Source organism: Podarcis pityusensis (genome assembly GCF_964106645.2).
Source record: "Podarcis pityusensis genome assembly, chromosome: 16".
In the NCBI taxonomy this organism is placed as follows: domain Eukaryota; kingdom Metazoa; phylum Chordata; class Lepidosauria; order Squamata; family Lacertidae; genus Podarcis; species Podarcis pityusensis.
In genome coordinates this window covers 38631437-38645238 of record NC_138041.1, presented here as the reverse complement: position 1 = coordinate 38645238, position 13802 = coordinate 38631437, and the positions used below count along the sequence as shown (strand labels likewise).

At 44.7% G+C, this 13802-nt stretch overlaps 1 protein-coding gene across 10 annotated transcripts in view; it reads right to left on the bottom strand.

The window, feature by feature from the left end:
• Positions 1–13802, bottom strand: part of PITPNM2 (phosphatidylinositol transfer protein membrane associated 2) — a 212604-nt gene that overhangs the window by 80718 nt on the left and 118084 nt on the right. The gene's annotated exons all lie outside the window — the stretch shown is intronic.

Genomic DNA, 13802 nt, shown 5'->3' with positions numbered 1-13802 from the left:
CTGCTACCTGATAGGAACCTGGTGGGATCAAACCTGTGCTGGGGAGTCGCCTCCAACATGGATTGGATGCCACGGTCCTGCACAGGCCACCGCTGGGACTCCCAGACAGAGTCACCCCTCTGGACCCCTCTAACGGGGTATCCTTGTGATTAAGGATCCACCCCAGTGCCTTATCCGCCCAAGTTGTGATGGTTGCTATGAGGTAGGTGAAAACCTGCAAGGCAGCCAATTTGCTTGCAGGAGAAAATTCCTCCCTGGCCCTGAATACGGTGACCGAATAAACCACAGCAAGGTCCATAGGCAATGTGCCAGCTTCCCCCCCAAGTGGGCCCCTAAAGACTGGGTGGGTGGAAAATCCCAGGGTAACAGACCCTTAAATAGGCTGGGAATGGGCTGCTCACAGCCCCCAGCCCCTGCCTCAGATTGGCTGAGAGGGCACTGCCTGCCCTCACCTGCGGGCCTGACAGAAGATGGTGGCCTCCATGGACCCACCACAACTGCGCCATGCGGCAACGGCCACCCACCTGGAGTCCCAGATGAGTGGATATTTCTTTTTTAAAGCATCCATTCAGATAGTGACTGTAGAGCTGGGGGAGGTTAATTAAACTCTCCCCCTCGGCTCCATTTTCTAAATACCAACTAAGTGAAATTACACATATCTGCATAGTATATCGTTACCAGATTTTTTTCAATGGATCCAGGGACCCTTTTTTTTTTATTTCATGCTTTATTATCCATAATTAATGGAGGCACAAGGGGTTCACAATCCACATTAAGCCGAGCTATGGACTGGCCCTTAGAAGTTTTGCCCTGGTGTAATATTATATTCCTGTCATTTAGAAGCACCACTTCCATCCAGGGGTATATGTAGACTTTATTTCACCTGGGTCAAAGACCCAGTTTGGCACACACATTTGTGTACATACACACATAGGCAGGGGACCTGAATGGTGCTCCCCCCCCCCGAGGCTTCATCTGGGGCAAAAAACCCAGCTAGCCACTCTCCCCCAGTAGTTATGGCACTGCTTCCACCAACACAACAATTTCAGCTTGAGTTGGCTTTTGTAGACCTGGAAATTCTGCTGATTTGACATATAAAAGTATACTATATTTTTTATTGCTAAAATTCATAATTGCCTCCTCCTACAGATATTATACTGACATCCATCCACATAAGTTGCTAGCAGAGCCTCGAGCTTCTTCCCTCTCATTGGTATTCTGTGTTTTCTCAGAATACACAGTTATACACATATTTTTTCCCAGTCACACTCATCTCATGACAAAAGAATCACATAATTCTAGAGTTGGAAGGGACCCATGAGGGTCATCTAGTTTAACCCCCTGCAATGCAGAAATCTCAATACAAGGTCCCCAATCCAATGTGAAACCATACCGGACCCTGCTTAGCTTTGCAAACGTGCCAGCAGTTTTATTGCTAGGCCCATTCCTACCCATGATGCCCTCCTGAATTGAGGGTTCTGCTCAGCTCTGCAGAGCTGTCCCCTTCTCACCCCACTGCTGCTTCCTGAACAATGGATGATAAGGTGCCCTTGCGCTAACCACAAGGCCACATGTCCTCTGCAGAGGTATCTCCCCACTCTTGAGAAACCCCAGAACCTAAATTCTCAGACAACTTCCTCTAACCTACTACTACGCACTCGGTTTCCAAAGCCCTTTTCGGGAGCCAAGATTAATTTGACTTATTTCCAGCAGGCCAGAATGCTTGCAGCTGGGGTTTCAGAGTGCAAGCTCCCCTCCCAGCAAACCAAGACTTTACTCAGCAGTGCCAGCCAACCTCTGATTCCCTTCTGCAACTTGCACGGAGGGCGCGGGGCTTACTCCACCACCCAATCTCCCCGCATACTCTCTTCTGACTTTTTTAAAAAGAGTCATGGAAGACAGAAACTGCCCAGAACGCATCTGTCTTTGGGACTCAGGAGGCGCCAATCAGCAGCTGCTGCAGGCAGAAGAGGAGAAGGCAAAAAATAAAAATTAAAAAGAGCCTTCTGATGGTGAAGAGAGAACTCCCAGGCTCTGCCTGGCTCGGATCGAGATCAGCGGGATCATCAGCTGGGAGCGCCGGCGCCCCCAACTCCCAAGTGTACCCCGAGCCTGGGGGAAGGGGGGTGAGCTCTGCTTTGCCGGTGGTGCTGGTAAAGCCGCGCAGCTCATTCTCTCTCCTGCCTGCCTCCCTCCTCCAGCTGGGAGTACGGGGGCAACAGTGCGTGTGACACAACGAGTGTCACCTTCGTCAGGATGACACCCGGAGCACGCGGCACTTGCCTTGCTCAGCCTCTGCTGCCGCTGCCACGTTTCCCAGGGACAATTAATGAAATCCAGGGACATTCTGGGGATGGAATTTGTCCAGGGACAGATTTGCAAATCTGGGGACTGTCCCCGGGAAATGGGGGTGTCTGGTAACCCTAGCATAGTATCTGTAAGTTTACTTCCATGGAGCACATAGCGCTGGGGGGCTTGCTTTTAATTGGAAAAATGTTTCATGGAAAATAATCAAGTCACCCCCCCTTCAGTACTGTGATCTATGATTCCACCAGCTACTATGAATTTAAAACACCACCACCACAAGAACCCTAATCATGGTTCTCTCATGTTATGTCAAGTTGCTCCCTAAAATTCACCATAATCCATAACTTTGCTGCCCTGAGTCCTGGCATCCCTAGCTGCTGCCATCAAATGTTGCCCCATCTCGAGGAAGACATGGGTTGTATGTGGCGTGCCCTCTCTCGCTTCTAGGACGAAGGCAGCTTTCCTACAAATTGAGTCCTTACAGGTGGATACATACCTTGGCTCTGCCACTCCTGTTGACCCTTCATGGTGATAAAAAAGACAGAAAGCTAGCACAAAGTTAAGAGACAAGAGAATGTGTCCTTCTTGAAACATCCTGAGGGGAAAGGTTTCATCAACCTGCAAATCCAGTTTGGAAATGTTAGAGGTGAGTTACATCTAATTTTTTATCGTGCCTACCTACTCTAATTATAAGGGAAAATCCAGTCATCCTCCCAGTGCCCATCAAAAGATTTCTAGGGCAGATGGTGACACAGATCTATCCTGGCTAAAATAATAGCATTAAATTACTTGTAACAGGGAACCCAGAGGAGCAGATGCGCTATGATTAGCAAGAATGGCAGTTACTTAAAGGCTCTTATTAAAATAAATCTCTGGGAATAAACATGGAATGGGACATAGCACATGACCTCATGTAAGCAGTTATGGAAAAACAATTCTGGTGAATGTCATTGAAGCATCATGCATCCCTGTTGGTATCACCAGCTCTTCACAACAGAAAATGAAAAGCCACAAACAGCTGAACAAAAACAGACTGAGCCATAGTCTTTTGGATCCACTTCAGCCTTTCCTCCAGCTAAATATGCAGGTCAATGAGGGAAGCCCAATTAAATAGACAAGTCACTAAGGGGGGTTCTAATGGCCCCTGTTATTCTGGTATATTGCAGAAGCACAATAAAGAATTTATATGACTGCCAATTACAGCTTTCCAGGATGTTTCCACACAGTAGAACTCAAATACTTGCACACTGTTTTGTGACATTTTGGTTGTCTGAATTTTGGAAATTTTCTTAAGGGCCAACATGGCTACCTTTACTTTTATGTGACACACTTTCTGTAAAGAGATTTAGTAAGGTATAATAACTTCCCCGAGTTTTCTGTAACAAGCACTTCCAAATTCTCTCACAAATATGACTTTATTGGAGATGTTCTGTGTGTGGGAGCCTGTGGAATGTTTTCGCCTGGCACCTAAAGATATGCAACAAAGGTGTCAGCCGAACCTCCCTGGGGAGAGCATTCCACAAGTGGGGAGCCACTGCAGAAAAGGCCCGTTCTCATGTTGCCACGCCCTGGACCTCCATACCCACCAAATGTCCCATTTTAAGCGGGGCACTCCAGATCACAGAAGCTAATCCTGGCTTCTGTTTGGATCCTGGAACGTCCCATTATTTGCACTGGACCAAAATATGCTCTGGCACTCTAGCACAAGTCAGCAGGATTGCACCAGAGCTGGCATGACCCTGCTGATGAGTGTCAGAGTGCCTTCCAGTCCAGCGCTCTGGCAATCATCAGCAGGGGCACGCCAAAGCGTCTTCTGGTCCAGCGCTCTGGCACAACTCTGCTGACGATCGCAAAAGTGCTGGACCAGAAGGCATGCCCCTCCTAGCGTCCCAATTTTGGGACAAAAATGGACCTCTCATGGGGGAGATACATAAAGAAGAGCCTCAGATGATGATCACAGGGACTGCAGTAGTTCATATGGCGAGAGGCAGTCCTTGAGGTCCTGAGTCGTTTAAGGCTTTATAGATCAAAACCAGCACTTTGAATTGAGCCCAGAAACTAACTAGCAGCCTGTGCAGTCGGGCCAGGATTGGCATTATATGCTCAAACCATCTTGCCCGGTGAGTAACCTGGCGGCCCAAGTCTGCTGCACCTGATATTTCTGAACCATCTTCAGAGACAGTGCCACATATAACGCGTTGCAGTCATTTCCCCAAGATTAACTGGGAAAAGGGACTAAAGGTAATTGGCTTTTAAATTAAATAGGATCAGGAACTAAGTTTTATCTGGTAGCCTTATGCAAACCTTTGCAACTGTCAACTAAAGAGACAGTAACCTTATTACAACAAATGTAAGTCTTAATGGAGCACTAATAAATTGAAGTATAGTATTAGCTTTATCATACCTTTGTAGTTTATAATAAATAAATAATATATTGTTACTTTTATTAAATTAGGCTGAGTTTGAACCTCTAAACTACCAGAGCTGCTGGAATATAGCTAATGGTGTTGGAAAACAATAAATTATAGACATTTGATTGTAGCGGTTAAAAGAAGAATCAACAGTGGCAAATATAGGCAGAGAACCAGCTTTGAAAGAAATAGGTGGCTCTTTCCACACAACCACCACATTTTTGTGGTTTCATCAAACTGGTTAAGGACACTTCTGAAAACAGCTGCATTTATATCATTATGGGTGGAATGATTGCATGTTGTTGCAGATTTGAAATGTATTCAGGGGAGGGGAGATAAAGAGGAATACATGTTAGAAGATAGTGTTTATTGGAATAGAGAAGTCTGGGTTCAATCCCTTCTCAACTATGAATCTCGCTGGTCACTATATCAAACCTAAACCTACCTCACAGGGCTGATGGAGAATAAAATCAGGAAACCTGAACTACCCTGTAAAATGGAAACGCTAGCTTTGTTTGCAGGCTTACAATCAAAAGACAAAGTAAGGGAGAAATGAAAGGGGAAGGGAAGTCACTTGGGAAACCTAGGATTAAAATGCACTTAAATGTAGTAAGAAAAGGGAGCTGCACAAACCCGGGGAGATAATAGCTGAGCCAGGCATTTGCCTAGATTTTTAAACCAGATGAAAACAATTGTTCTCCCGTTTACTGTAGATTACAGCGTACAGAGCAACCTTTCAAAGGTAGTCAAGTTAGACAACATTTACAATCAGCTCAGCACTTTTGTTTCCATGGATCGCTGAGATATATTTTGCTTCAAATGAAAGGCTTGCAGCCTTGCACCGATATATAATCCAAAGTCTGACAGCAATATACTCACGAAATAAAACCTGTTGCTTATAAATACCCAAGTCACAACAACATAAAGGCTGTTTGCTAAGAAAGTCCTTGCGGTGCAAGAATCATAGGCAAGGTCAGGACCGTCTTAAGTATATCCGGCGCCGTGGTGCAAAGATTCCTCCCGCCCGCCCCTGTTTCCCAGAGTTGCTGACCTTTTTACAGCGCTGCCAGCAGCTTTGCGGGGCTGGAGGAGGCAGGCAGCGGCTGGAGGGCGGCTCCTCCAGTGGGGAAGAGGTGGAGGCTTTGGGTGCTGCGCTGCTTCAGCGAGGCAGGCAAGGGTGGTGAGCTGCTTCAGCGAGGCAGGCAAGGGTGGTGAGCTGATGCCGGGAGGTGCTGTGCCCAGCCTCCGCCTCTTCCCTGGCGCCCGTGCCGCGGTGGCCATGGCAGGCGGAGGCTCCGGGCACGGCGCTGCTTCGGCGCACCATGGCAGAGATGTGTGAGGGCAGCAAGCTGATGCTGGGAAGTGCCGCATCCAGCCTCCGCCTCTTCCCTGCTGCCCTCCAGAACTTGGTGCCCTGGCACCCCGTGCCACTTGCCTCTATGGGCAAGACGCCCCTCAGCAAGGTGTCAATCCAAAGATCAAAAACTTTTTACAGCCTTGTTGATTCCAATGGAAGAGAGTTAGCTAGTAGGCAAAGGGAGAGACCACTATCTTTCCCTCAGAGCAGAAAGAATTCATAAAGCCTGCATACACATCATACATTTAAAGCACATTTGAAGTAACCTCCTTGCCATATAATCCTGTAGTTTAAGGGTTCTGGGAATTATAGCTCTGTGAGAGGTAAAATACCATTTCCAGGATTCTTTGTGGAAGAGGATGTGCTTTAAATGTACAGTGGACACTCGGGTTGCGAACATGACCTGTGCAGGAGGCACATTCATAACCCACAGCATTCGCAACCAGCAGCGCCGCGTCTGCGCATGCGCAGGTTGTGATTCAGTGCTTCTGCACATGTGCGAGTGCCAAAACCCGGAAGTAACCCATTCCGGTACTTCCGGGTTCGGCGCGGTGTGCAACCCGAAAACACGCAACCTGAAGCGTCTGTAACCCAAGGTATGATAGTACTGTTCATACAAAGCCTGTTAGCATTGACCTCTGGGCTGCCAGTTTCCTACCTGTCTCCCTTCCTCAAATTGCCAGCTGTTGCCAACAAGGCTCAGCTCTGTCACTTAGAAAGTCTGCTAGTAACCAGCTGCTTCAAAAGCTGCTGCTTCTGCATGGTACCCAGCCTCAGTCCCTGCCTATGTATTTTCAGTTGCTTTCTCATTGTGTTGGCCTTTCAACTAAGTGAATATGGCAACCAGGTGCGCTGGCTTGCCCCTGCGATTGAGGGGGCAGGCGCTGCATGCTGTGCATGCACATGTAATGTGACGATGTGAGCACACCACGAGGTGTGTGTGAGTGACATGAGCACATTTCACTGTGTGTACACATCATCATGGAATATTGAGGCCTAGAAAACTGGGGGAGGGGTGGGTGCCCCTGAGGCCACCAATGCTGCTTATAGCCACCCACATCCCTGTCTAAGGGCTAAAGCTATATTCTCCATCAATATTGTGAGTTTTGATAAGAAGTTAATGGTCCTACACATCCTTTGCCATCTGTCAATATCCTTCTTGGTGTATGGCATTCATTAATATCCAAAGAGTCAATGAAAGTTGTTTGGAAATAACTGTTCTGTACTTCTCAGCAAGAATTCTGAGCATAAGGGCAGTACTATTATTTTTAGCACATAATGGAAACAATGTTCCTGTTGACACAACTTCAGATTGCTTTGGCCTTGTGAGCTACAGCAGCACATGACTAGCACATGGCTAACTCATGCTCACTTTGTTATCTGCTATATTGACCTTGAATTCTTACTAAGAAGTGCTGCTCCCCCATGTTTTGAACTTCTAAATTGGACTGTTCTCTTCTGTGACATTTTGGATTCACCCTTGCTCCATTTTTTTGTGCACAGACCCACACCGTACATTTGAAGCACATCCAACACACTTGACTTCCCCCCAAAGAATCATGGGAACTGTAGTTTGCTAAGGGTCCAGGGAATTGAAACTAAGTGAGAGGAACCTACAGTTCCCAGGATTCTTTGGGGGAAGCATGTGCTTTGAATGTATGTTGGGTGTGCTTTAAATGTATGGAGTAGATCTGCCCTCTAAGGTACTATCTGCCCAGCTTCTAAGGTTCATTTCAGAACACAAGTATAACCTTTATCATAGTAAACGTAAGAATTTTCCTTGTACCAGGTCAAATTGGTAATAAAATTCATAAAGCCATGACTATCTACCTGCCTTCTACCCAACTTTGTACTGCTTCTAAATATTTTCCCTTGATGCGTCACTTCTCTATAGCCCCAGTCATTTCCCTCTTGTATATTTACATGCAATCATCATGTTTTGTCATTGAGTAATTGCAGTGTAAGTGAATGAGTTGACAGGGTACCATAAATTGCTGTCTACTATAATAGGCAAATTTGTGTTTATTACAGAACACAGTTCTGCCATGGGAGGGGGAGCAGAGAGGAGAGAACAATAGGAAAAAAGGTGCCTCATAACATGAAGAGTCCCTCCTCACCACTGAGGTTCTAGGAGTCTCATTTTGGCCACTGATAACTTCCAACCTGTAACCTGCTCAGATAACTCTTCCCACACAGACTCATCTGCTGCACATTTGCCACCAATCCCACCCTGTCTATTGCAAAAAAAATCTAGAAGCGTTCTAAGGCACGTTATCAGTTCATGTAGGGTGCTTTCCAAATCTGGAGCCCAAGAACTGAGAGTATGCCCTGCAACTAGGGATGGAATCCAACACTGCTGTGTAGTGCTTCTGGTTTTACTCCAGAATTGGGGGGGGGGTGTTATTGACACATCTAAGTTTTCAGTCTCTCTTATTCTGCTTCTTTATATTGAATGTTGTTATCATTTTAACTAATAACGTTCCAGTATTTGTTTCCAATTCCTGCCAATACTCAGCTACCTTGCTTCAATTAACAAACAGCTAATAAATTCACTTTCTTATTTTACACCCATTTTGTTCAGATATTCCAGAATTATCTATTTGGGATCCAATGGAACTAATATACAAGTATACTGCACGGCCTCAGGGAGGTCTGCTCAGGTAGCAAATAAGGCATTGCGTTGGACCTAATGAGTACCATACTAAAGAAGTATGGGGTGTGTATGTCTCTATCCGGGAGCCCACAAAGGGGATAATGGGTCATAGCAACCCTCCAAAATGGCGGCCATGGTGGGATTGCCCTGTCTGGTGTATGTCATAGGATGACCCCTTAATCCAGGACCTACCCAGCCAATTAATCAATCAGCATGCGGGCTGGTTGACCCAGGATACACACCCAATGCCTTCACCAAAGCCTACTTACATCTGTAGTCAATAAAGTTGTGACCTATTTTAACCCAATACCAATGTCCTGTGTCTTATTTATCTCCCTTGTCCTGCCCTGTGCTGGCTGAACACTTCCTGTACCTGGAAACCATCTTTCTTCCGTTGCAGAATTAAGGCAGCAAGCATGGCATTTCCAAGCAATCTCCATTCCAAGTACTGACCAGACCCAGACCTGCTCCACTTGAGCAAGGTGATTGTAGATGTATTTTCAGATCAGGCTCTTGAAGTGCAGATATGCATGTAATAGAATCCTATGAGGTATGGACAGTAGCATCACATAATCTTCTGCCATATATTTTGGAAAGTTGCTTGTTGGTTGGCTATGCATATGGACATCTCTTAAAATATCATAATCAAGTTTTGCATGATGGTTCCTGAGATCAAGGAGGAGGTCATTATGTTTGGATACAACTGGGCACCTTTTGACTCAATAAGGCTTGAAAGACAGAGCCTTTCAAAATTGCACTGATTTTAACCACTGATGTCAAAACTGCATTGATTTGTTAGTTTCTCAGAATTCCCGAGCAACACCAGGAAGTTGCTGATTGCTATTAAAGCAGAAAACTGAAGGAAAGTAGGATAGATTGAAATAATAGTCTCCTTCTTTCCTCTCCCATTTAGAGCTTTAGAGCTGCCTCTCCTGGATAGATAAATGGTTGCTCAATGTATTGTAATTGTCTGAAATGCAGGTGTGAGCAAAAGGAAACAGCAACCAGCCAGCCTCAAACACTCCAGTCAGTATGTGCCTGTTGCAACAGTAAGATTTGTGAAGTCTAGCAGCATTTGAGAGGCACGAATAAATGGGATGACAACAGACAGCTAGGCTTGCAGCTTCTTGTGCTGGGAGCTGTAATTAAGTAAAATCTTAAAAACAGAATGTTGCCAACAGTTATTGACTGAATTACATGCAACTAAGACACAGTTGATTTTCAATTGGTTTTTACACTGCAAGCTCTCTTAGATAACAATAACTCCTACTTGTGCGGCAGCAGTCATTTGCACGCATATAGGAGTACCTGTTTTATCCTGGGCTGTCTGTTTCCATGATGTGAGTAAGACCTGGGTATCATTAACCACTTCTTTTGAATCATTCAATCTGACATGCAATTCATTAGGAGCAATATATCTACAGTGCTGTCTGCTTTCTGATGCGGGTATAGAGACCATGACAAGACCAACTATCTTTATGTCACACCATTTTTCAGTACTTGAAGTGCTCCAGTACTTCAGTACTTGAAGTGCTCCAGTGACGGCACTACTGAGGGAGGCTTGGAGCAGGTTTATCCTCCCCATATTTTGGACCATCTGCAATTATTTCCTAGGAACACCTGTATTCCAGGTCAACTCACAGACTATTGTTACAAACAAGTAAAGGTACCCCTGCCCGTACGGGCCAGTCGTGACCGACTCTAGGGTTTGCGCGCTCATCTCGCTCTAGAGGCCGGGAGCCGGAGCTGTCCGAAGACACTTCCAGGTCACGTGGCCAGCGTAACAAGGCTGCACTGGCGAGCCAGCACCAGCGCCGCACACGCAACGCCGTTTACCTTCCCGCTAAGTAAGCGGTCCCTATTTATCTACTTGCACTTTGACGTGCTTTCGAACTGCTAGGTGGGCAGGAGCTGGGACCAAACGACGGGAGCTCACCCCGCCGCGGGGATTCGAACCGCCGACCTTACAATCAGCAAGTCCTAGGCACTGAGGTTTTACCCACAGCGCCACCCGCGTCCCCTACAAACAAGTAGTCGTATGTAATAAATATGCATGTTAAATAAGTCACAACACTGGAACATAGGGTACACCTCTTATACTAAGTCAGTTCACTGGTCCATGAACTATGCAGCCAAGATATGTACCTCCCCTATGGAACATCACCAGGACATTAGCTAAAGCCAGTGTGGTCTAGCAGTGGATAAAAGACTGGAGGCTCAGGGAGTCTGGAGTTCAGATCCCCACTTAGACATAAAACACATCACCACTGGGTGGTTTTTGCCTTGTTGCTCGAAAATGGGCCTGGGTTCAATCCTTGGTACTTACAGAAGGGGCTAGGAAAGATCTGCCTGAGAGGAGAGTTACTGCTAATCAATGTAGACAGTACTAAACTCGGTGGACTAACGTCTGGCACAGCAAAAAGCAGCTTCCTATGTTCCTAAGGCGATTAATTCCCTCGCTATCTCTCTGACTAATTCACAAAGAGTTCTTGTGAAGTTAAAACAGGGTAACTTGAAGGAAGAAAAGGGAACAAAGGAAGCTGCCTTATTTGTACAGGCCACAACAGTCTATATCAACGATTGTTGCATGTTCTATTTGTAACATAGAAATATATTGGGTTGGTAAAGGTAAAGGCGCTGTGATCTAAACCACTGAGCTTCTTGGGCTTGCTGATTGAAGGTCGGCAGTTCGAATCTGCATGATGGGGTGAGCTCCTGTTGCTCTGTCCCACTTCCTGCCAACCTAGCAGTTTGAAAGCATACTAGTGCAAGTAGATAAATAGGTACCACTGTGGCAGGAAGGTAAATGGTGTTTCTGTGCGCTCTGGCTTCCATCACTGTGTTCCGTTGTGCCAGAAGTGGTTTAGTCCTGCTGGCCACATGACCTCGAAAGCTGTCTGTGGAAAAATGCCAGCTCCCTCGGCCTGAAAGTGAGATGAGCGCTGCACCCCATAGTCACTTTAGACTGGACTTAACTGTCCAGGGATCCTTTACCTTTATTTACCTACCTATGTTGGGTTGCATCCAATGTTAGCTCTATTCAAAGCAGACCCAGTGAAATTAGCAGACAAGACTAACTTTTCCATGCATTCTTTTTCATGCATCTATTCTGAAGAAGACTAGCACTGGACACCACCCAATTTGTTTTTATATACATATTGTACATTATGTAGTCTTCCCTGAGTGTAAGAACAGAGAAAACCAGAAACCTAAATAAAATACAATATACAAAAGTATTCACTTCTATTGCCTTCAAAAGCTAATTTAAGGTTTGTTTCACTGCACTCCATCTCTTTACCATTCATCATCACTAATGCAGAAAGATACTGATCAGAATTTAAAACAATGCTTATAGTTCAAAATAAAAAGAATCGTTAAAGGGGATTTCCTTGTTTGTCTGCTAGTTATCATATTCATCTACATTTAAGGTTTACTGCCCCCCCAGCCTGTTTTTCGTTTTAGTTATCTAGCCAGCATCCCGTTATAGACAGAAGCAGCCTTAAGCTCCAGCATCTGTTTCCATAGCAATGGATTTGCATCAGCAACCCAATGGATTTGGTTCAGGCCAGCCTTGGTCAGTTTTCTGCGTAGCACATAAATTGCTAGGACTAATAACAAATTGAATGATGTCACTGGCTACCACACACAAGACCTGTGTACGTCATTTGAGTCAAAGCATGCATTTTTTTACATACGACACACAAAAATAATTTGGATTCCATTTGATCCATGTATGATATATTACTTTAGAAAATGTAATTAATACAAGGAGGCCACTTAGTAAAAACAGGGGCTAAACTTGAGAAAGGGCTTAGCCTTTAGAGATTTTAGACTAACCTGGCTACAATTTTAAAAAAGTTATGGCAGTTACACAATAGTAGTATGCTTAAACAGATGACTCTTGAAAAATAATGTCAGAACTTCCTTTGATACTGTTATAGATAAATCCAACATATCTCTACCGTGGCTACAGTATTGTTATATGTATTAAAATGTACATTTTCTCTATATATGTTTGCAGAATCTTCAGATTAAAATCAGTCGAATTAAAAAAAAACAAAATGAGGCTGAGTAGAGGGAGGTTAACTTTGGCTCAATTCGGTGTTAACTTGAAAATAAGTCCATTTTGTGCTGGTGGTGTTATTAAAATGAATGCTGAAAATTACCAACAGTTTGCTTATTTATTTATTTTTCAAATAATGTGGTGTTCTCCGTTAATGCAGCTTTTGATGCCCTTTCTACTAGTTACAAGTGAAATCCACAGTGTGGCCAGCCCAGTTAAACCATCTGGCTGACAAAAACCGGGGGGGGGGGGGATCCCATTGTTAATACACTGGGTTCAGTGTGCAGGCCAGAAAAATAGAGGAATGACTCAAAGATTCCCAAAGGTAATCTCTGACTCTGGGCAGAGGGGAAAAGCATGTACATGTCTGTTGACTCACATTCTTTTTTAAGAGCAGTGCTTTTTTGGTTTAAAAAATGAGGTTCTGGTACTCATATCTTGATAAAAGTGCTGTGGGTGCCAGTACAGAATGACTGTCATGGAAAGAAAAAAAGGGGTGACAATACTAGCGAGTACTGTCACACACAAAAAGCACTGATTGAGAGTATTATTATTATGGTTTATTTACATGCTGTTTTTCAGCCCCAATCCCCCCCAACAAACAGTGAACAGCATATTAAAACAAATATATGGTTTACAGTGCAATAAAACATCATTAATGAAACAAAATACCACTAGTCCAGTGAAAGATCCATCCCCTATATAAAATTCACCAATTCTCTTTTAAATCAATTTAAGCTATCACCACATTTTCTGGCAGTAAATTCAGTGTATTAATCACTTACTTTATGAAAAAGTATTTTGTCTGCAACACAGATACAAAGTAGATTGAGAGGGAGAGTCAGGTTGTAAAATCTAGCAACCAACTGATAGCCATAGATATGTAGGGCTTGGTCAGTGGACAGACTCTATTTACGTTGCATTTGGCAGCCTTCCAATTACTTTCCAAATCTATGATTTTATGGTGGTCACAAAAGGCTTGTTACTAGTGCATCTGCTGCGCAATCCATG